The 23,833-nt window shown below is 39.0% G+C and overlaps 1 long non-coding RNA gene across 1 annotated transcript; it reads right to left on the bottom strand.

The window, feature by feature from the left end:
- Nucleotides 1-18,047: 18,047 nt before the first annotated feature.
- On the bottom strand, nt 18,048-22,497 carry LOC131912540 (uncharacterized). The gene is made up of 5 exons (XR_009379650.1): nt 22,356-22,497; nt 21,110-21,210; nt 20,894-20,918; nt 19,863-19,972; nt 18,048-18,538 (listed from the first exon to the last, which is right to left on the bottom strand). It is a non-coding gene; the product is annotated as an uncharacterized LOC131912540 (long non-coding RNA).
- Between the last annotated feature and the right edge of the window lie 1,336 nt (nt 22,498-23,833).

The raw sequence follows: 23,833 nt of genomic DNA, 5'->3' as shown, positions 1-23,833 counted from the left end.
GCCACTAGACAGACATAGAGGCCAGAAAATGGTGGCACACATGCCTTTAATCCTATCACTTGGGAGGCAGAGATCCATCCGGATCTCTGTGAGTTTAAAGCCACACTGGAAACAACCAGGCATGGTGACTCCCACCTTTAATCCCAGGAAGTGATGGCGGAAAGCAGAAAGGTATATAAGGCATGAAAACCAGGAACTAGGGCTGGTTAAGCTTTTAGGCTTTTGAGCAACCGTTCAGCTGAGATCCATTTTGGATGAGGACACAGAAGCTTCAGTCTGAGGAAACAGGATCAGCTGAGGAACTGGCGAGGTGAGGGAGCTGTGGCTTGTTCTGCTTCTCTGATCTCAGCCTTCACCCCAATACCTGGCTCCGGGTTTGATTTTATTAGTAAGAACTTTTAAGATTTGTGCAACAAAAAGCAGCTGTTTTAGGGACAGACATAAGCTTTAAATGGTCATCAAAATCATCAGGAAGGTCCCTATCTTTTTGTGTTATAATAAATTAGAGGCCAGGCAACGTAAGAAGCATGACCAGTGGCACATAAAGTGGAAAAAATGACTCAAAGAGAAAGGAAAGCACAATTCTTGCATAAAAAGGACCAGTCCCAGGTGAAGCTTTCCATGTGTTAAGGTTGTACGCAATCCCACATTGAGAGCTTTTCTCAGTCAAAACATAACCACCAGTTATAGAAAACAAAAGATATAGGAAGTCCTAAAATATTTCCAGAAATTATAGTCCTCAGTAATGTTAGCATGTTCAATAAAAGAGATTCTTAATCCTACCAAACATTTCTTTAATAATTTTGGCATGGTATGGTATCCATTAATACAAAAGGAAATCTTATTAAGCACCTCCACACAAAGTAGCCATTTGTAGCCATGGATTATTATCCAAGATTTCTAGTGACCCCACAGCCAACTGGGGGTGGATGTATACCTTTGTGTTACAATAATATATTTTTGTACCTCTTTTTATTTTTGACAGTCATACCAGACCTCAACCCCCGAATTTAGCTGTAATATAAACATTCCAAGAACAGTATTCCCACTTCTCAATTGAGCTGATAAATTACACTGTTTAATATTCCTGGGTTCATTTGTTTAAAAATTATTCATTTTCCAGCCAACAATGTCAACTTCTGGAATTCCATTAACGTAAACATATGAGCATCTCAACACTCCTAGATTGGCCCAACTTTGGTGCCACCTGTAGCAAGCAGACAGAGCACAAAAAGCAGAGGTTGAACAAATATGTATTCATGCCATTATCATCATAAGAAACAAAGTTATAGGCGTTATGGCCTGATGATTTCACTCCAAGGCACACTGGTCTTCTTGGCACAGTTTCTTAATCTGTCCCCATATAGGAAATCCCTGCTTTTTAAAAAAAAAATCTGTCACATTGTCACTTTTTTGGACTGATGATCTTCATCCCCTTGAAGAATGCTTCCAAAAGGTCCTAATGTTGATACTCCCACCAGGGTTTTAGAGACTGCTGTGATATCCAATATGAATCTGTAACAGCACAAGCGAACCTGTTTCTCCATGTTTCCACACACCTGCTGTATGGCAGTGCCTTTCTGATAGGTACTGTCACCATACAGGAACTCTTCTGTTCATTAATTTTTTGTTTGTTTTTTTTTTTTTTGAGACAGGGTTTCTCTGTGTCATTTTGGTGCCTGTCCTGGATCTTGCTCTGTAGACCAGGCTGGCCTCAAACTCACAGAGATCCACCTGGCTCTGCCTCCTAAGTGCTGGGATTAAAGGCGTGTGCCACCAACACCTGGCTCTGTTTATTAATTTTTAAGAAATAAATCTCCTACTTCTTTCCAAAACATTTTAGTAGCTGATATGTTATGATCTGCCAAGATTTCAAAATTTAAAGTATACAGAACTTTCAAAGGTTGGTCATGAGGGGAAACTGGGGGAACTGTCCCTCTTCTAATTTTTAATATAAACCTTCAAGGTGCAATTGTGATGCTCCATGATAGCTTGACCAATTGAGTAATAAAGATTACCTGTTTTATGTTTTATGCCATAAGTAGTAAAAACCATTGCAAAGCCAATGCAAGGTAAGTGGGGTTGTTGTTAGTTTTAATTTTCTGTGGAATATCTCAGATTGTAAGACATTGTAATAACTGAGTAATTACATGATTTACCTTTTCACCAGAGACTGTAGAAGCCCAGGTAAATGTAGAGAAAGTATCAACAGTGACACAACCATACTCAAGGCAACTAAGTGTTGAGCTAAGAGTAACATACATTGGCCAGAGTCCATTGGGTGGTTTCCTCAAGGATTAGTTTTACTTATGAAAGAAGAAGTATTTGAAAACGTGTAAGAGTCCAGGAACTGATGATTTGCAGTGTTTAGAATCTAGACAAAGAAAAGCCTGTTTGTAAGGAGACCTGAGCATGTGTAACTGTGTGCCATTGCCGAGCACCTTTGATAGCTGTAAGGACGCCTACTTTTCTACTTGACCATTCCTATTTACTATGGGACCAGGAAGCCCAGAATGAGCTCTGATATGACTGACCTATACAGGAAGAATTCATTGTCTTATCAACTGTTAAGTCTGAAAAAAATATCAAAGAGATAGGGTTATTATCATTTTATATAATGGTAACTGTTTCTAAAAGTGGTAATGAAACTGTAACATATTGGGAATCAGTAATGGGATTAAATAGAGTGGAAACATCCTTTAGTAATTGCTGTGGTATGGTCTTTATGCTGTGAATATGTGATGTTACCATTGGTTAATAAAGAAGCTGCTCTAGCCTATGGCAAGGCAGAATAGAAATCCAAGCGAAGATACAGGGAAAAGAAAGGAAGAGTCGGGGGAGAGATGCTTTGAGCTGCCACTAGGAGAAGCAAGATATGAGAGAACAGGTAATGTCACAAAGCCATATGGTAAAACATAGATTAATAGAAATGGGTTGAATTAAGTTATATGAGCTAGGGCCTATGCAGGGTCGCTTGGCTTGGCCTGGGAGGAGGGTACTGGACCTGCCTGGACTGAGTCTACCAGGTTGATCTCAGTCCGCGGGGGAAGCTTTGCCCTGGAGGAGGTGGGAATGGGGGTAGAACAAGGGAATCCGTGGCTGATATGTAGAACTGAACTGTATTGCAAAATAAAAAAAAAAATTAAAAAAAGATCAGCAAAAAAAAAAAAAGTTATATGAGCTAGTTAATAATGAGCCTGAGCCACAGGCCATACAGTTTGTAATTAATACAAGCCTCTGTGTGTTTACTTGGGACCCAGCAGCTGTGGGACCGACTGGGACACAGGAAAACTTCCAGCTACAAGTAATATTCATGCAGCAGGCAGCTCATGTTGTTGTGTTGATGAAGGGGATATTTGTAAAATCTTCATGCACAGTCCAGTCTAGGCTGCCCATTTATGACTGGTACCATCAGTAAAGTAGGTAGAAGCTCCCTCAATGGGGGAGTGTGGGAATGTTGGGAACTACCCAAAGAGCAGACTTTAGGAAGGACAGTAGTTTGTTTAGGCTAAACTTTGACAACATATACGGGAGAGTGTTCAATAGGAGATAGAAAATCTTGTCCTCATAAACAAATTAAATTTTTATTTCATGTGAGCAAAACATAATTGGGGACATATTAAAGACATTTGATGATTCATAAGTTAACTGGTCATTAACTTGTATGTTTTAAATACCTTTGTTTTAACAGTTTTATTATAAATTAGTAATTTTTATAAAATTACAATTTTATAAATGAAGGTAATTTATCCCTGTTAAGATTTTGAGCCTTAAACACTTTAGTACCAAAATAAACTTTAAACCAGTCTGTGCAGAAACTGGAAACTTAATTTTTTTGAACTTTTTGTAGTATATTTTTACAAGACAGAAATTAATTTAATAGTTCTCTTATATTAAGTAGTTTATTTTATCATAAATAATATGATTATAGAAGAGAAGAGTAAATTGACTTTTATAAGGACACATTTATGAGAATAAAAAGGTATGCTATTAGTCTTTACCATAGTTTTTGTTATGACTCAGTTTTCCAAATGGTTAAAACTTAACAAAGTCAGCAAGGATATAAGCGATTACCTTGACTCGACACACACTTTTAAGTTAGTTTTTATTGCCATAAATAAATAGGTCATTTTAACCTAAGAATGTATAAATCTTAGTCCTCAAACATATATCATCCTTAAGTTTCATCTTCCACAGCCTTGTACAAACTTATTTAATTCTTTTGTGACTTGACTTTTTTAAACTTTTATGGTTAATTTGCCTCATCTTTTTTTTTTTTATTTTGAGGACAAATGTCATTTTATCATATGAAAAATCCATCCTTATCTAAATTTTTTGATTTAGAATATAACTTCATATTTTATGTATTTTTAAGCATTTTATACCTAAATCAAGGCTCATCTACATCTTGTTTCCACTCTGAAGGAGGCTTTCCGTCATCCCATGGTTTCTCCTTGTACAAATAGAGCAGAAATTCTTTCAATGGCTGAATGCTAAGGTGTAAAGATTGCAAAGAGACCATACTTTTACATGCAACACTTCCCCCTGTAGATACACCTTACAAAAAGTTTTTGGTACCTCTCACCACTCTTGAGCTGTCAGGGTGCTCTGGGGAGGAAGCCAAAAACAATGTTTCTTTATATAGTTGTGTAATATCTTAAAATCTTGCTTAGATGTGAATACTCCATACCTACAGTTATAGCACACAGTAACTGTAAAGTCTTTCTGCTCAGTTTATTTTTGTCCCATATTTGTGTGTTTGGCATCTTGAAGAGATTATTTATATTGCAGCCTTTCTGTGGGTGATAGCCACCTTATGCAGCCCCCATATTGGTTGCCAGTGAGAGAGGTTGATCAAACCACTTCTCCTAATTAATGCTGGAAGAAGTGACATGGGAAACTGGGGGAGGGGGAGGGAAGGGAGGGAGCTCAAGGCAACCAAGCACTTGAGTGTAATTTGCATGACAAGGCTCATTTTTATTATAACAGCATCTTTGCTATCAGAGTTATGAGATTACAGTTCAGCAGAGAAGCTTGCTTCACAGCCCAGCATGTTCAAGGTTATATGAAGCACAGCAATGTTATTTGTATTCAGAAAAAATGTCTAAGGTATGGGGACTTCATTTACTCCAACTATTCTCCACAAATTGAGGAAGGCCTGAGACATTCCTGGGTTTCTTTCCCACATTTGTTGGCATTCCAGATTCCCTTCTTAAGAAGTATTGACAATGAATGTTCCCATGCATGTGTCAAAAACTCATTATATCTCTTATAACCTTAATTTAAACCCCAATAGTAGGTTCTTCTCCAAGAACCATGACTTCACTAGCCCCTGGTAGGTGGCTAGGCTTCTAGTACCAGTCATGGTTTCCCTCTTGTTGAGCAGGCCTTAAGCCCAATTAAAGAGCTGTTGGTTATCACTAAGGTGTGTGTGCTACTATTGCATCCTTAGAGTTTTCCTGCAATGCTGGTCATTGTTGTGGTTCATAGGTGTTTTAGCTGGGTAGGACTTCTGGTTGCTTCATATCTTTGGAAAGTTGCATGGCACCTTTTGGTAATATGCAAGCTACTCCATGTCAGATCCAGCTCATGTCCTTTGGGAAGTGTGTCTGAAATGTTGTCTTCAACAATAGGGACTCACATTCCACCTTTTGGGGACAACCAAGGACAACAGCAACAGCTTATAATGCTTTAGGAGTCTCTTGGTCAACCCTGACCAACAATGCAAAAAAGAGTTTCTCATGTCTGGTACTGGAGTATTTGTTAGACTATGATTCTTAGGAGTTGAGTAATGTCAGTCCAGATGAGAAAATTTCATTTAAACTACACACACACACACACACACACACACACACACACACACACACACACAAAGTTGTATATAGTATAGGTATTTTTAGGAAGATAGTTAATGGTGTGTTTCCTTATGATTTTCTCAGATGTCAGACATCCTTACTATTATTTCACCCTCCTCCCTCCTGTATTCATCTCCCTCCTTCCTTACTTAAAACTCCTCCCTCATCCTCCTCACTTCCTTCCTCTCTTCGGATCACTTGTACTCCCTTCTCTATTGCTCCTCTTACCCTGCTGAAATGGTCCCATTTTGCTTTCCTGGTTTGGTTTCTGCAGTTACTCACATTTTAAGATTCAGAGTTAGGAGCCTCAGATGAGAGACAACATGAGATGCTTATCCCTCTGGGTCTGGGTTATCTCATGCCACATAATTATTTCTGGTTTCATCCATTTACCCATAAAGTTTATGATTTACTTTTTCTTTAAAGCTGAATAATATTCTGTAGTGATATGTAGCTTATTTTCATTATCCATCAATCAGTTGGAAGAGACTTAGATTGTTTCCGTTTCCTAGATATTGTGAATAGAGAGCAGCAATGAACATGGCTGAGCAAGTATCTGTGGAGCAGGATGTTTAGCCCTTTGGGCATATCCGAGGAGTGGTAAAGCTGGGTCATATGGTGGATTTATTTTCAGCCTTTTGGGAATTCTCCACACTAATTTCCAGAGTGACTACAGCAGTTTGCAACATCACCAACAGTGAATTAGGGTTCCCTTTTCCATGTCCCCTCCAACATTTGTTGTTTGTGGTTCTGACAGGAGTAAGATGAAATCTGAGTTGCTTTGAGTTTCATTTCCTTAACTGAGATGGATGATGAACATTTTTTTGAGATATTTCTTTGCCATTTTTCTTCTTCCTTTGAGAATTCTCTGTTCAAATCCCATACCCGTTTTTGAATGGTTCATTTACTTTTTTTGACTCTGACTTTTTGAGTTCTTTATATATTCTGAATATTAATCCACTGTCAGATGTGTAGCTTGCAAAGATTCTCTCCAATTCTGTGGGCTTCCTTTTTACCTGGTTGATGTTTCTTTATCTGTTTTATGAAGTCCCACTTATCCATAGTTGACCTTAATTTTTGGGCAAATGAATTCCTATTCAGAAAGTTTGTTCTTACACCTGTATCTTGTAGGGCAGTACCTGTGTAGTCTTCCAGAAGTTTTAGGTTTTAGTATTTAGGTCTTTTATCCATTATCTAACATCCAGATAGTTTTTGTGATGGGTGATATATATGGATCTAATTTCATTCTTCTGCATGTGGACATCCACTTTTCTTAGCACCATTTGTTGACGATGCTTTCTTTTCTCCAGCATTCTTAATCTTACGTTACATTTATTCCTAAGATGGTCAGGGAATTTCACACTGAGTATAAATGCTTAATGCTGAGGGAGTTTTGTTCCTGGGAACTGGTCAGTCTTACACTTTTAAGCAAAGACTCCAGTATCTGATAGTCATGTGTAGATTAAACATCCAAGTCTATAATCTTTCTCTTCATTATTGGTGAAATTATGGGAGACTGAGGTTGTTACAAGAAAATGTGTGGGGAATTTCACATTCAGAGCAAAAATAAAAAATGTGTGCTACATCCCAAGTGGCTTGAGTCCTAGAACTCTGAGTAGAGGTAGCAAGGGAAAAAAGTAAGAACAGACATATAGACATGTACAGTAAAGTCAGATTGAGTCTGCGCCACTAAAACCACAAGTTGGAATCTCAGCTCAGCTTGTGAATTAGGTATACCATAGTATGTGTGTGTGTAGTATTAGCTAATCCTGATAGGAGGTTTCTGTAGGTGAATAATCTCAGGACATAAATATCTGGGAGGAGGAAGCTGCACTTGCTAATCTTTGCACACACTGAGCAACCATCTGAAGCATGAATCTTAACAGGTCTTACTAATAAAATCAAACCCGGAGCCAGGTATTGGGGTGAATGCTGGAAGATCATAGAAGCAGAACAAGCTACAGCCACCTCACCTCACCAGTTCCTCAGCTGATCCTGTTTCCTCAGACTGGAAACTTCTGTGTCCTTATCCAAATGCATCTCAGCCCAACTGCTTCTTGAAACCCTGAAAGCTTAACCAGTCAAAAGCTTCTAGTTTCTGGTCCTCACACCTTATATACCTTTCTGCTTTCTGTCATCACTTCCTGGGATTAAAGGCTCTTGTTACCACTCCTGGCTGTTTCCAGTGTCACCTTGAACTCACAGAGATCCAGGTGGATCTCTGCTTCTGGAATGCTAGGATTAAAGGCATGTGTGCCACTATTTTCTGGCCTTTATATCTAGTGGCTGTTCTGTTCTCTGACCCCAGATAAGTTTATTAGAGTGCACAATATTTTGGGGAACACAATACCACCACATTTCCCCTTTTTTGTCTAAAATTAAAAAAGCTTATAACTAATACAAGAAAAACTATATCCAATAAGTACAATAACTATATACAATATATACAAGCAATAAATACTTAAACAATGTCTAGTCCATTTGCATTTGACAAACTCAAAGAAAATAATTCCATTATCTATCCTATTTTGGTAAGTCCAAAATGTACCTTATTCACTTTCTATCCTAACTTATATTATTAACAGAACCATCTTATAATGTCTTTCAAATTTATACACTTACACTTCTTTAGTGAGTTTCTTTTCTAAAAATGTCTAGTCCATTAACATTTGACAGATTCAGACAAAAAATTCCATTATATATTAACAATGTCCAGTCCAGTAACATTTGATAAACTCAGACAAAAAAATTCATTACTTATCCTATTTAAAACAAATAGTTCCTTTTTAAAAGTAGATTCAATAATCTCCCTTTTTATCTTATCATATCCATATTATTTCTTTTTTCTTTTCATAATAGATTCAATAATCTACCTTTTGTCACTTTTATATCTTCCCCCTTTTCTTTTTAGTGTAGATTCAGTGATCTACCCACTGATCCTATTATTTTTTTAATCTTTTTTCTCAGAGTAGATTCAATGATCTACCTCATATCTATATTCTCTTTTTTCTTTTTCTTTTTCTTTTTTCAAAAAAAAACCTCTGAATCTAATCTCCTTGTTCAGCTTTTTTCCTGACCATTAATAATTAACAACTTGTAACCAACCATCATAAGCAATAACAATATCCATAACTCATTTGTGCTACATCTGATGAGGAAGCTGTGACTTGTTCTGCTTCTCTGATCTTCCAGCATTCATCCCAATAACTGGCTCCAGGTTTGTTTTTATTAATAAGACCCTTTAAGATTTGTACAACATCTGGTGCCCAACATTCGTGGTACAAATTCATGAAAAAGCCACTTGCTTGTGTCCTTTTGGGCCCCTGCTCAGACCTGAGCTACCCTCAGCCTGTTGTGGTGGAGCACACTAGTAGGATTTGCTGAAGGAGGGAGAGGCAGGAAGATCCTGAATTTGAGGCTGGCCTAGGAGGCTTGCTGAGGAGAAGCTACGGCCCAGGCCAGGCCATGCCACAAACAGTGGCAGCAGGTACATGGAGGTGGTGGCTTCTACTCTGAGCTACAAGCTGCTTCTCATCATGTTGGTGACTGCAGTGATGCTGCTACCTGAGACAAAGGGCTTACTGCTGCTTGTTCAGAGAATTGTCAGGACCATCTTGTTACAAGAAAGCATTGGCAAAGGTCAGTTTGGAAAAGTTTGGCAAGACAAATGGTGGGGAGAAATTGCTGTGAAGATATTCTCTTCTAGGGAAGAACATTCATGGTTCCAAGAGACAGACATTTATCAGACTGTGATTGTTCCAAACCATGGAGGAGGCACAAAAAAATATATATTTCTGCAGGGAACCATGGCCACTCCTAACAGAAACTTTGAAATCTTCAAAAGGATAGATGGGACCCCACAATGATGATTCCACAAAGACTATGGTAAAGCCATTAAGCTGATTAACAACACGGAAAGATCAACTTTGGACTGCAAACTGTTCAGGACAATTTCAAGGTGGCTAGCTGAGATGATCCAGATTCATAAACTACTCAAACAAGGACTTGAGACAAGTCCTACATTTTCCCATTATGCAGAAACTGGACAAATGATACAGCTAAATCTCTCAGGACTTGACAATTAAGCAAAAAAATTTTCTTTTCAGGATCCCCTAAGGATGTCTTTGTCCCCAGAAAGCAGGAAATAATTTTAAGAAAACAATGCTCACATTCCCAAGATGTGGGATGGGAGGTTTTGGTTGTTTAATAAGTTATGGATATTGTCATTGTTTATGATATTGGTTACAAGTTGTTAATTGTTAATAGTCAGGAAAAAAAAGCTGAACAAGGAGATTAGATTCAGAGTTTTTGTTTTAAAAAAAATAAAAAGAAAAAAGAGAATATAGATATGAGGTAGATCATTGAATCTACTCTGAGAAAAAAGATAAAGAAATAATAGGATGAATGGGTAGATCATTGAATCTACTCTGAGGAAAAAGATAAATAATAGGATGAATGGGTAGATCATTGAATCTACTCTAAAAAGAAAAAGGGGAAGATATAGAAATGATAAGGTAAAAGGTAGATTTTGGGATCTACTAAAAAAAGAGAATATGGATATAAGATTTAAAAAAAGGAGACTATTGAATCTACTTTTTAAAAGGAACTATTTGTTTTAAATAGGATAAGTAATGAAATTTTGTCTGAGTTTATCAAATGTTACTAGACTGGACATTGTTAATATATATAATGGAATTTTTTGTCTGAATCTGTCAAATGTTAATAAACTAGACATTGTTAATGTAATTCTTGACTGTATATATTGTATATACTTATTAGATATAGTTTTTCTTGTATTAGTTATAAGCTTTTTTAAATTTTAGACCAAAAAAAGGGGAAATGTGGTGATATTGTGTTCCCTGAAATATTGTGCACTCAAATAAACTTATCTGGGGTCAGAGAACAGAACAGCCACAATATTAAACATAGAGGTTAGGTGGTGGTAGCACACACCTTTAATCCTAGCATTCCAGAGGCAGAGATCTGCCTGGATCTCTGTGAGTTCAAGGCTACACTGGAAACAGCCAACCATGGTGACTCACGCCTTTAATCCCAGGAAGTAATGGCAGGAGGCAGAAAGGCATGAAGACAAGGAACTATAGCCTGGTTAAGCTTTTAAGCTTTTGAGCAGCAGTTCAGCTGAGATCCATTTGGATGAGAACTCAGAAGCTTCCACTCTGAGGAAACAAAATCAGCTTAGGAACTGGCGAGGTGAGGAAGCTGTGGCTTGTTCTGCTTCTCTGATCTTCCAGCATTCACCCCAATAACTGGCCTTGGGTCTGGTTTTATTAATAAGACTCTAAGATTCATGCTACAGCTTTTCTTGTGCCTGCACCTAGCCTTGATGAGATTACAAAACTGGCCTGTACTGTTAGCCACTAATCTTACAGCTCAAATATTAGGAGAATTAAGTCAAGAACTAAGAGATGTTAAAACAACTGTATTAGGTGGCACTAGATTACCTCTTATTGAAAGAACATGCCAGCAATTCTCTGGCCTATGCTGTTTTAGTTTATCCGACTAAATCAGCAAATTACATGCACCTAAGACATTTATGAGACACTGCTCAACCTTTTTTCACAGTCACAACTGTGGGCACCCTGGTTTGGAATCCCCCCATTCCTTGGACCTTTAATGGTAAGAGCCCTTGTTGTTTGCTGCAGCCCCATTCTTTTTACCTATGTCCAGCATTCTGTTACCCCTATAAATAACTGCATGCATTCTGATTATATTAAGCAATGAAAAGGGAGACATGCTGGGGGCTTAATTAACATCATGTGAGTAGATAATGAGTTTGTGACATGTGCATGGGAACATCTGATGTTGATATTTCTCAACAAGGGAATTTGGAATGCCAACAAATGTGGGAAAGAAACACATGAATGCCTAAAGCCTTCCTTAATTTCTGGAGAATGGTTGGGGTAAATGATGTTCTCATACCTCAGACATTTTTCTGAATACAAATAACATTTCTGTGCTTCGTATAACCTTGAACATTCTGGGCTGTGAAGCAAGCTTCTCTACTGAACTGTAAAGTTGTAATTCTGTTAGAAAGGAGCTGTTATAATAAAAATGAGCTCTGTCATGATCATTACACTCAAGTGCTCAGCTGCCTTGGGTGTTTCATTTCTGTTCTTCCAGCTTTAATCAGAAGAGGCATTTTGTCCAAACTCTCTCAATCTACAACCACCTTTGACTAAATTGTTAGCACTATTGACTAAACTAAATATAATCCCTACATTCTAAATACATTTAAATTATTATTATACATTATAAGTACATTCTAAATATTTATAAGGATAAATACCCACAGATAAGTGTCTTTCTCATCCCTCATCAAGGAAAGTTCTCTTTGCAACAGAGAACATCACAGAAAACCACAACCAATCAAAATATAAAGTTTGGAACACAGTCCCATCAAATACATCTACAACATAACTCCTGCACTTAAGGCTCAGGGAACATTGTGGAAGAGGGGGCAGAGAGATTGTAAGAGCCAGAGGAGCAGGAAGTTTGCTGCAAAATTGTGCCTCCTAAAAAAGTCAGGGAAACTACACCCATGAAGTCTCACCAACATAGCTGCCTAAGGATGGCCTGAACAAGAACTATATCAATAGATTTGCTCATCTGAAATGGTGAAATCTCAGGAGGCCTTGACCCTGGACAAAGAACTATAAGCAACAAAGGAATGTTAAGAGTGGGAGAAATAGTCTTCCCCAGGGAAGAGCATGCCATTTGGTCACCCATACAGACAAGTAACGTTACACAGACTGAACAGGTTAGATTATGTATTTAGGATTATATATACATATAGAAAGAGGGCATGAATTTGAAGGAGAGCAAAAGGGGTACATGGGAGAAATTGGAGGGAGGAAAGGGAAGGGGAAAATGAAATAATTATATTAATTTCAAATATATATGTGTGTGTATACATACATACATATATATATATATATATATATATATATATATATATATATATATAGAGAGAGAGAGAGAGAGAGAGAGAGAGAGAGAGAATAGCCAAAGAAGCTGTGACACTTGAAAGGAAAAGGAAAAATTTAATTTTAACTGGTGCTCAAAGATTATCTGAAACAAAGTATTTGGACATGAATTCATTCTTTGCTTAGCATTCACAGCCAAGTGGAGAGAGGGTAATGGGAAGAATTTCTTACAAGAAGGGAGCAAAGCACAGCACACTCTAGAGTTGGCAATCTTTTTGTTTGGGTTAAATACATTGATTTAAGTTGGTATCTGATCCAGTGGCTGACGTAAGCCCCACAGTCTTCTCTGTAGTCTGGGTAACTCTGTTCCAGGTCATCAATCGTCTTCTCCAGTATGAAAACCATGCTTTTTGCCAACTCTGCAGGTCTCAGCCTCCTTCAGCTTAAAACAAACATTTTTAAAGAACCTATCATCAAATAGGCTGATGCCATACTACATACTCATGAACATCTCATTCCTTGCTTCCTACAACACAGACCGTTGTGAACTATAGACTGTATTTGAAATTCCAAGAAGCCAGTCATCTCATTTGAATATAACTGAGTATTGCAATACACAAAACCCACTAAATCTTAACAGTTACCGAGGTTGCCCCTCTCAACTTAAAGATAAAGAAACTGAAATGCTAGATGCTCTACTAAGGAACCTAAGTTCCCCCGTCTTGATAGATAAGTAAGTAGCCAAAGTTCAGGCTCAGCAGGTGCCTCTGTGGCTCATCTTGCAATATTATCACTCAAGACAAAATCTGTAATATTCAAGTGTTTTAAAGTTATTAAATAAAAAGAAAAACCCAAGAAATTGGCAAAGAAATTATAAGTAAATGAAATGTGGGGTCCTAAACTGGTTCTTGGAACAGAAAGAAGACATTAAAGAAATGTGAATATATCTGAATAAAGCCTGCAGTTTAGTTAACAGTAGTGCAGTTTGTAAAGTTCACGAAGGTCCTATCATAAAACGTTAGGGCTTTATTTGTCAAAGCTAATAAACATTTTAGAGAAAAATCTAAATGGAAAAAAAAAAGCTCAACAACTTTAACATCACCAACACTCATAAATGTAAATTAAAATAAAAACAAAATCAATACTGTTTTTCACACTTACAGCTTCAACAAAATGCTAACAGACACATTTTGACTAGTATCTGAGAAAATTTTTTCTACCCACTGCTGGTGACAATTCACTTGGAGAACTCTCTTTGGAGGGTGGTTTGGCAGTTTATTTTCAAATGGGCTAAAAGAATGTGTGAGACCACATGCTCCTCTGAATATTATGCCAAGACATCCCATGTATATATGTTTAAAAGCCAAAGATGATCATATCAACATAGTTTCTAATAGTCTGAATAAAGGATGATATGGTGATATTTTATTTGTACTGAAATGTGATTTTATTTGTATGTTAATAAATAAAGTTGCCTGGGGGTCAGAGCTAATAACAAGCCATAGCAGAAGTCTGGCAGTGGTAGCACACGCCCTTAATCCCGACCACATGACAGGCAGATCTCTGTGTGTTCAAGGATACCATGAGCATGGAGACACACGCCTTTAATCTCAATACCAACTATAGAAGATCTGGAGGTCTGTATAGATGAGCAGTGATGAGGAGGTCATGTGGTTGGGTTTACAACCATTGAGAAGGCAGAACAGAAAGTCCATAAGATGACAGAGACACAGGAAGGAGGTCTCTTATGGAGGGAAGGACAGGAGCGGCAGTGAAGGGTAAGGTTTTTAAGTGCTTAGCTATTACTCTGACCTCTTAGGCTTTCATCTCTGCATTGGCTCTGTGTTTCTTATTTAACAAGACGGTTACATCTACAGGGCGATATTCTCTTTCTGAATAATAAAGCATGAAATCAATAATGAGCCTCACCTTTTTAAAGAAAGCCATGTCAGCAAAAGAAATATAAAGTAATTGCTCATTTGTAAATGTCCTCAGTTACCTAGGTGCCAGCTGTGAATTGTTTTCTGTGTGTATATGTCAGCCTGCTGGGTAACTCTGCCATTCATGTTCCTGATTCAGTAAACTAAAGAAAGACCTGTGTGGTTTTTTTCAACTAGTTATAAAGAGAAGAACTCAAGTGAAATTAAAATTGACCATGTTTTATATGTCCCATTTTTCAATTCTTAATATAAAAATAAAAGTCTCTAGTAGTAGTAAGTAGTTGTAGTAGTTGATGGTTTAAATGCAAATTTTGGTCTCACCTTCTTGAATCTTGCATTTTATAAACTATATATTTTTAAGGATTTATTGTTTTATTTTTAAATATGTGTATGGGTATCTGCATATGAGTTTTGGTGTCTGTGGAGGCCAGGGGCATCCAAGCTGACCTGCACAATTACAGGTAGCTGTGAGTCACTTGACAAAGAACCTAGGAACTGAACTTAGGTCTTCTGCAAGAGCAATACGTGTTCTTAATCATTGAGCCGTTTTCCATGGCCCCATGAATTATAAATTTTTTAATAGGTCTGAAATTTTTACTTGTAGTCATAAAACTCAGCTGTGTAAGAGTTAATGATAGTTTTTGAAAAGTATCTATTATTGGGTAAGGAAATGACTCAGTGTGTAGGAGTGCTTGCTCAGCAAGCATATGGACCTGCATTTGAATTCTCAACATCCATGTAAAAAATCAGGCATGCACAGCATTATGTGCCTGTAACCCCAGTATTTGGAAGGAGAAATAAGCAGATCCTGGGAGCTCAATAGCCAGTCAGCCAAATTACAAGGTGAGCTTCCAGGTTGGTGAGAGACCATGTATCAAGACAGTAAAGCAGAGGTGGATAGAGAAAGGTATCCAATACCCTGTTCCAACAGCCGTAAGAGCACATGCCTGTACACTCATGTGCATACACCACATACATACAACACACACACACACACACACACACACACACACACACACACACCACAGCAAACACAAAAATTTTGAAAAACAAGGTGTCTATTGTAGAAACTGTAACATACAAATGAATTCCCAATAAATCCACCAGCATTGTTTTTTTCTTTTCATCTTAACTTAATGATGTTAATTTCTTGCCTCTCTCCTTTTCTTCCTTTCTTCTTTCCTTTCTTTTACCTTCATTCTTTCCTCCTTTCTGTTTTTCCTTCCTTGACTCCCATTTCCAAAACATCTGAAAATACAAATATATACATGCACACTGACACACACTAAATTATTGCAAAAAGAAACAAAACAAAATAACAACAAAAAACTATAAATTTGTTCCAAGGGCTGATATAAATGTGAATCGATGAGAAAATTATACCATTAATTGAAATAGTAACATGATATAAATCGTGTTGGGAATGTTTTTGTATGCATATATAATTATACCTCAGTGTTAGTAGGACCCCTCTTGGGACACCACAATCCACAGATGTTCATCTCATACAAAAATGACATAGTATTTGCACATAAGTTCACATCTCTAGGAATACCAATAAATGCTATATAAACAGCTATCATTAACCTCAGGGAATGTTGATTTAAAAAAAAACTAACTGTACATGTTCAGTACAGTTGAATTCTTTTCTGAATACTTTTTGTCAATTTGCTGATTAATTCATGAATTCACACAAAAACTCACTTTAGAAGAATGTTGCTAATCAGTTTTTTCTCAAATACAATCCATGTATTACTGCCATTTGAGGAGTGTGTGTGTGTGTGTGTGTGTGTGTGTGTGTGTGTGTGTGTGAGAGAGAGAGAGAGAGAGAGAGAGAGAGAGAAATCAAAATGTCCTTAAGCGTATAGACAACGTAAGAGCTGTGAGGACTTTTGGTCAACAAAATGCCAATATCCACAATATCAATATTCATACCCCAGCACACAGAGACTACCTGCCACAGGATAGACCATTAAGAAACATTGTTGGGCCGGGCGGTGGTGGCGCACGCCTTTAATCCCAGCACTCGGGAGGCAGAGCCAGGCGGATCTCTGTGAGTTCGAGGCCAGCCTGGACTACCAAGTGAGTCCCAGGAAAGGCGCAAAGCTACACAGAGAAACCCTGTCTCAAAAAAAAAAAAAAAAAAAAAAAAAACAAGAAACATTGTTGGTATCTCAGAGTCATTTTGATTTTCATTTCCCTGATGACTAAGGATGTTGAACAATTTCTTAAATGTCTTTCAGCCATTTGGGATTCTTCTGTTGGGAATTCTCTGTTTAGCTCTGTAGTCCATTTTTTGATTAGATTGTTTGGTATTTTGCTGTTGTTTCTTGAGTTCTTTATATATTTTGAAGCTCAACCTTTGTTGTTTTGTCTTATTTGCCATGTCCTTTGCCTTGTAGAAGCTTCTCAGTTTCAAGAGGTCCCATTTATTAATTGTTGCTCTCAGTGTCTGTGCTACTGGTGTTATATTTAGGAAGTGGTTTCCTGTGCCAATGCATTCTAAGCTACTTCCTACTTTCTCCTCTATCAAGATCATAATAGGGAAATAAAAAAAAAAACTGAACCAAGCTCATAGGAACTCACTAACTTTAGATTGACAGCTGTGGAACCTGCTTGGGACTGGAATAAGGCCCTCTGCATATGGGAGACAGTTGTGTAACTGGGTCTGTTTGAGGGGCCGCTGGCACTGGGATTGAAATCTATCCCTGGTGCATGAGCTGACTTTCTGGATCCCATTACCTATGGTCAAACACCTTGCTCACCCTTGAGGCAGGAGGGCAGGGGCCTTGGTCCTGCTTCGATTGAATGTACCAGGCTTTGCTGACCTTCCCATTGGAGAACTTACCCTTTTGGAGGAGGGACTGGTTAGGCAGGGTTGGGGGGAGCGGGAGGAGGGATAAGAGGGGGATCTGTGGTTAGTACGTAAATTGAATAGAAAAAAATTTAAACAAGAAAAAAGAAACATTGGTGGATAAATTATCTGTTTCAGTGTTTCATTGATTGCACTGAGCTGAACACATTTTTTTAGAAACCAGAGAGTAAAGTGACCATTTCATGATCATCATGACAAAGAGCTGTAAAGTGCCTTTAAAGAATTGTTTGGTATAAATAATACAAAAGACACATTTCCTGCTAAAGTAAAAAGAATTGTTTGGTATAAATAGTACTAAAGACACCTTTCCTTCTAAAGTACATTCAGTGGTGGAAAAATCCGATTCCAGCAATTCAACAGGAATCAAAGGAACCATCCATCTGATAGATTTAACAACTGAGAGTAAAAACAAACATAAAACAAAATAATACACTTAACCAGGAACCATGTGCTTTATTGGAGAAGGAAGAGTATAGATACCCTTGGCCACAGAAAAGAAAACACTGGCTGAGATCAAAGCCAAGGTGATGGTTCTGCTTTTCATTTCTTAACATGTGATGTCGGGAGTGAAGCACTCCCTCTCTCAGGCAGAACCCAAGTCGGGGGTGAGAGAAGATGTGTCTGCCACCACGGTTGAAGAAAGGCAATAGAATCCAGAGAGTAAGCGGAGCCACAGGAAATCGTTGTCTTGGGGTCCCGATGTTACTTGCTCTTGAGTGGGCACTTCTGCTGGCATGGTGGAAGAGCACATTGCACAAGTAGGCAGGGAGCAGGCTGACATGGATCCGGGCACCTCAGGGAAGGACACAGCTCAGGTGAAAGGCGGAGCCCCTGATGCCGCTGTGGTGAGCAGGAACCAAGACTTTGTAGTTCAGGATAAGACTCTGGGCACCCTGGTAGAGGACAGGGCTCTGGACACCTCACCTGTGGGCAAAGGTCAAGACACTCTAGTGGAAGGCATTGTTCAGGATATGGCAGTGGTGAGCAGGGCTCTGGGCACTCTAGTGGAGGGCAGGGCTCTGGACACCTTGGTGAAAGGCAGGGCTCTGGATACTGTGGTAGAAGGCAAGGTTCTGGGGACCTTGGTGGCAGGCAGGTCTCAAGACACTGTGGTGAAGGACAGTGCTCAGAACACTGCAGTGGTGGACATGACTCAGGACACTGCAATGGTAGGCAGGGGTTTGGACACTGCAGAGTTGGACAGGGATCTGGACACTGCAGGACAAGACAGGGGTCTGGGCATCTTGGCAGAGAACACAGCTCTGGATACTGAGGTTGTGGACAAGGCTCAGAACACAGGAGTAGAAGACAGGATTCTGGGCACATCAATGGAGGACAGGGCTCTGGAGACCTCAGTGGTTGGCAGGAGTCAAGACAGTGTGGTGGAGGGCAAGGCTCAGGACACAGGAGTAGAGAGCAGGACTCTGGGCACTTCACTGGAAGGCATGGAAGGCAGGGCTTTGGAGACCTCGGTGGCTGGCAGGACTCAAGGCACTGTGGTGGAGCGCAGGGCTCTGGACTCCTCTGTGGAGGGCAGGGCTCTGGTGACTCAAAACACTGCGGTTGAGGGCAGTGCTCAGGACACAGGGGTTGGGGGCAAGGCGTTGGGGACGTGGGTGGTTGGTAAGGCTCAAGACACTGCGGTTGAGGGCAGTGGTCAGGACAAAAGGGTGGAGAACGGGGCTCTGGGGACCTTGGTGGCTGGCAGGAATCACGACACCGTGATTGAGGGCCATGATTGATACAAAGAGGTAGAGGGCAGGGCTCTGGGGACGTTGGAGGTTGGCAAATCTCAAGACACTGTGGTTGAGGGCAGTACTCAGGACGAACAGATGGAGGGCAGGGTTCTGAGCACTTCAGTGGGGATCTCAGTGATTGGCAGGACTGAGGGCACTGTGGTTGAAGACAGTGCTCAGTACCCAGGGGTAGAGGGTGGGACACTGGGGACCTCTGTGATTGGCAGGACTCCAGACATTGTTGTTGAATGCAGTGCTCAAAACGCTGGGTTTCTGAAGGGCAGAGCTCTGTACATCTCAATGAAGAGCAGGGCTCTGTACATCTCAATGAAGAACAGGGCTCTGTACATCTCAATGAAGAGCAGGGCTCTGTACATCTCAATGAAGAGCAGGGCTCTGTACATCTCAATGAAGAGCAGGGCTCTGTACATTTCAATGAAGAGCAGGGCTCTGTACATCTCAATGAAGAACAGGGCTCTGAGCATCTCAGTGGAGGGCAGGGATCTGGACACCTCAGTAGAGGGCAGGGATCTGGACACTTATTTATAAGCACAGGAGACAGCTGGCAGGGCTGCTTGCATTGCTGTCCTTGGTAAGACATCTCTCCGGGGTCTCAGAGAATCTGAAAAACAAACAAACTACACTGTTCACAAGAAGTGGTCTTGCAAGCAGAACAGTTAGCTAGGACATCAATCCTGCAGTTTCCGGGCTCTGTTTCTTAATAGTCTATTCATCAGGCTTTTGTTAGTTAATACCTATCCTTCTAGTTTCTTTCTCTCTTTTTTTGTGGTTTTTCGAGACAGGGTTTCTCTGTTTTTTTCTATTTAGCTTTGGAGCCTGTCCTAGAACTCACTTTGTAGTCCAAGCTATCCTTGAACTCACAGGGATCCAACTGCCTCTGCCTCCTGAGTGCTGGGATTAAAGGTGTGCCCTCCCACCACCCAGCTCCTTCTAGTTTCTAAGGACAAAATTTCCTATGAGACAACAAGGGTGCTTTGTACTATAATTCTAGACAATCCTGAAACAAATATGAAGTTATAGCAAAAGCCATGAATACCTTTTAATTGAGCTGACTGTGCCACTGTCCAGGTATTACCTGAGACTTTGTATCAGGTTCCAAGGCCAGTGTCAGGAGACACTTAGAAAATATATAAAATTCAGTGATAACTGGAAAGATTTCTGTAGCCAGAAATGGTGCTTCCATTCCTCCCTGGCTTCACAAGGGTCTGGTAAGGCTATTAACAAACTCAGATAGATATATTGAGTTGTCCTTTGAAGATCCAAACCCAGAGATCCAACTCTGAGGGAGTTGTGTCTGGAACGGGTATGGAACTATTCAAAACTCTGTCACTTCGACATGTCTCTAAAACCTTCCCCTCATCACCTTCAAGATCATCTGCAAAATGCAGCTAAATTTACAGAAGAACCTCGTTATCTTCTTTCCTCCACCCACACATTAACAGGCTAAATAGTCATCTCTGCACCCAACTTAAAACCCACCGTTACCCAAGGGCAAAGAAAAGCCTCTACAGTTTGTACTCACCAGAGTCTCCAACGCAAATCTGCACCTGAGTGGTAGGTAAGAGGATAATGTCAGGGTGATGGAGAGCTCTTTTATAAGGCCCAGGTGACCCAATCAGCAGGAACAGCCCAGGACTTTGAAGATGTGTTTATTTCCCAACCCAAAATACCATCTTCTTGCAATCTCAAAAATGACTTGCCACATTCATACTGATAACAAAAAACTTCCTTGTCTTACCTTTCTCAGGGGATATGTACAGTGATTTCCTTGAGACCTTGCACCAGGTTCCCTAAGCCAGTGCCAGGTGACATCAGAGAACATGTGAAGTTCTGTGACAACTGAAACAGTTTCTACAGTTAGAAATGGTTTTTCCTTTCTCCCCTGTACATGGTTTCTCAAGGGTCCTATAAGAAAGACTGTTACCTATTCAAATTCTTGTGCCCACTATCTGCTTTTGATCTCTCTAATGACAGAAACCTACAGACTTAGCCGTATTTTAATTTCAGTTATACTTTTTTTGTTACTACCAATATTTCCCTTGTCATGGCCTATTGATCACTATATTTTTCTGGAAAGTTCATTGACTTGTGCCACAAAGTCTCAGTTTCCCTAATGCTCACAGATTCTCACTTAGTGAGCATCTGTTAAGTTCCATTAATGGACTTCAACGGGGCATCCTCAGCCCTCAGTACTGAAGGCCATCAGTCACCTCAGAGCTCCCAAGCTCCATGTTTTCAGATTTAAACAGTGACCTCATCTCTATTGTCTTTGTGACCATGAATGACTTTGATCTACAAGAAACTCAAATTCATTTTCTTCCATATTCTTCAAAAGAACCTCTATGTCTCAGCCGCATCATTTGAAAGTTGTAACTACAGCATGCTACCTTCTTCTACATGAGCTGACTAAATTGACTCCTTAACAGCTTCCCTCCTTTTAAAATGTCATTTGGTAAAAATTTAGGCCTGCCTTTCACACTCAAACAATGAAGTTCTTGAAGCAATTTATCACGTTACTTGATGAGCATTTTACATAAATTCTAATATGATTGGCACAGAACCTGTTATAACTTCTGAGTGTAACTTATTAAACTGCAGTAATATTAACCTCTTCGAAGGGCAGTTTACACTGTTATACAGCAGGGACTATTTATTACTCTCTCAAAGCTCTGCTGAAAAAAAAAAATCAAAGAAACGCATAACAGAACACACAGTATGTCTCCCAGAAAAGTGAACTAAAAATAAAAAGCTACTAATCAAAACTAATCCATGATTTCAGAAATGCCAAACAGTTCCTGAAGAATGGCATTGTTTAGAATAAGTCTTTGCTCTGCCGTCTTCTTTCTCCTGAGGACCCTCTGTGTGAGAAAAATGAGTCTGATACAGCAGAGAAAGACATCCCACCTTGAACATTTTACTCAAGAATGCTGTGCAAAACCTGTAATCAGACTCAAATGCTACAGAAATGTAACCCATGGCCTAACCTGGGGAGTTGAAGAATCAGGAACTTCCTTGGGTTGAGCCTGCCACTGACATTTTAGAAGGAGGACACGTGCTAGGATGCTCCTCCCCAGCACTGAGTCTCAGCAATTTGGTTGCATAGATTGCTATCCAGAAACTGACAATCCAGAGGGGTGCCTCCAGGTGACAGGGATGGTCTTGGAATGGGTGAGGTAATAAGCAGCATTGTTCTGTGTTGCTGTGCTGGAGTTGGTACCTGCTGTAACAAGGAAACAGAGAAGATGCACAGGACTTAGAAGAATTCTCACAACAAAGGTTTAGACCTGCTGTTTTTACTTCAGGAATATCTAGGAGCTTCCAAATTTAGTTTTACCAAAAGCATTGTGTGGATTATTATTTATAATTCATTAACTGAAGGAAGATCCTATTTTCTTAGGAAAAATGGTCTCTAAAACCATTTTCAACTTTTCAAAGAGGGTCTACTATTTCATAATCTACATAGAAAATAACTAAAGAAGAATAACTCATAATATCCCTAATAAATACTTGAAATATTCCCTGCAAAACAAATCTTTAAAATTGATGATCAGTTATTAAAAGGCACTGATAGTGGCTGTCTCTGTAGCAAATTAAAGCAGTCTTAAGTGATCGGGGTAGAAAAAGACCAACTTCCACTATGTGACATTTTTTTCCTTAATTTCTTTTATTTCTTAAGATTACTTTTGAACTTTTATTTCTTGTGTGTTTTCTTTTGCCAATTCAAAATGCTTAATACCCAGAGACACAGAGACTTTGAAACAAATAAATCTATAAATATTCCATTATCAGGACCATATAATACAAACACAATAACTAAGTTTAATCCATGCTCTTTATTTTAACTAGAGTTGTAATTTTGAGTGAATTCCTTGACAGTTCTCATTTTCCTAATGAAAGCATGCCTATCATAGCACTATTTTGACAAAATTTTTAGTGTGGAGCAAATAAAATGATTTATATAACATTTAGCAAAATAACTTATGAAAATCAAATATGAGGCTCAGAGATCAACTGGCCTGCTCCCAAAGTTCCTATTTTGCCTAAAGACTTTTTATAGGAAAGATAGAGTTGTTGCATGGGAATCAGAGAAATTTTTAAAAGGAAGGAATGTAGAGAGGCAGGAAGGAGAGGTGGAAAGAATAAGGAGGGGGAAATGGTTGTTTTCAGTGGTCATTTTTAATCTATTTGCTTGACGTTTTTATCCTGATTTCATGGTAAAAATAAAATTATTCCCATGTTAACCAACAATAAATTAAGATTTATCTTATGAACAATAATCTCTTTAAGTTACAGAGGATATAAAATGGAAATGAACAGATGTGCTGAAGCATGTGTCTTCGTCATATTCCTCATCTTAGAAGAAAGCTTTCAATTTCCCACTGTAGAGCCCAATGTAAGTTCTGAATAAGTTGTAGCTGAATAAGTTTTATCATGTTGAAATATATTTCTATACATTTATGTT

The sequence above is a fragment of the Peromyscus eremicus genome, chromosome 6 (assembly GCF_949786415.1).
Source record: "Peromyscus eremicus chromosome 6, PerEre_H2_v1, whole genome shotgun sequence".
Lineage (NCBI taxonomy): Eukaryota > Metazoa > Chordata > Mammalia > Rodentia > Cricetidae > Peromyscus > Peromyscus eremicus.
The sequence above is the reverse complement of the archived record's forward strand: the minus strand, read 5'-3'. Positions and strand labels throughout refer to the sequence as shown.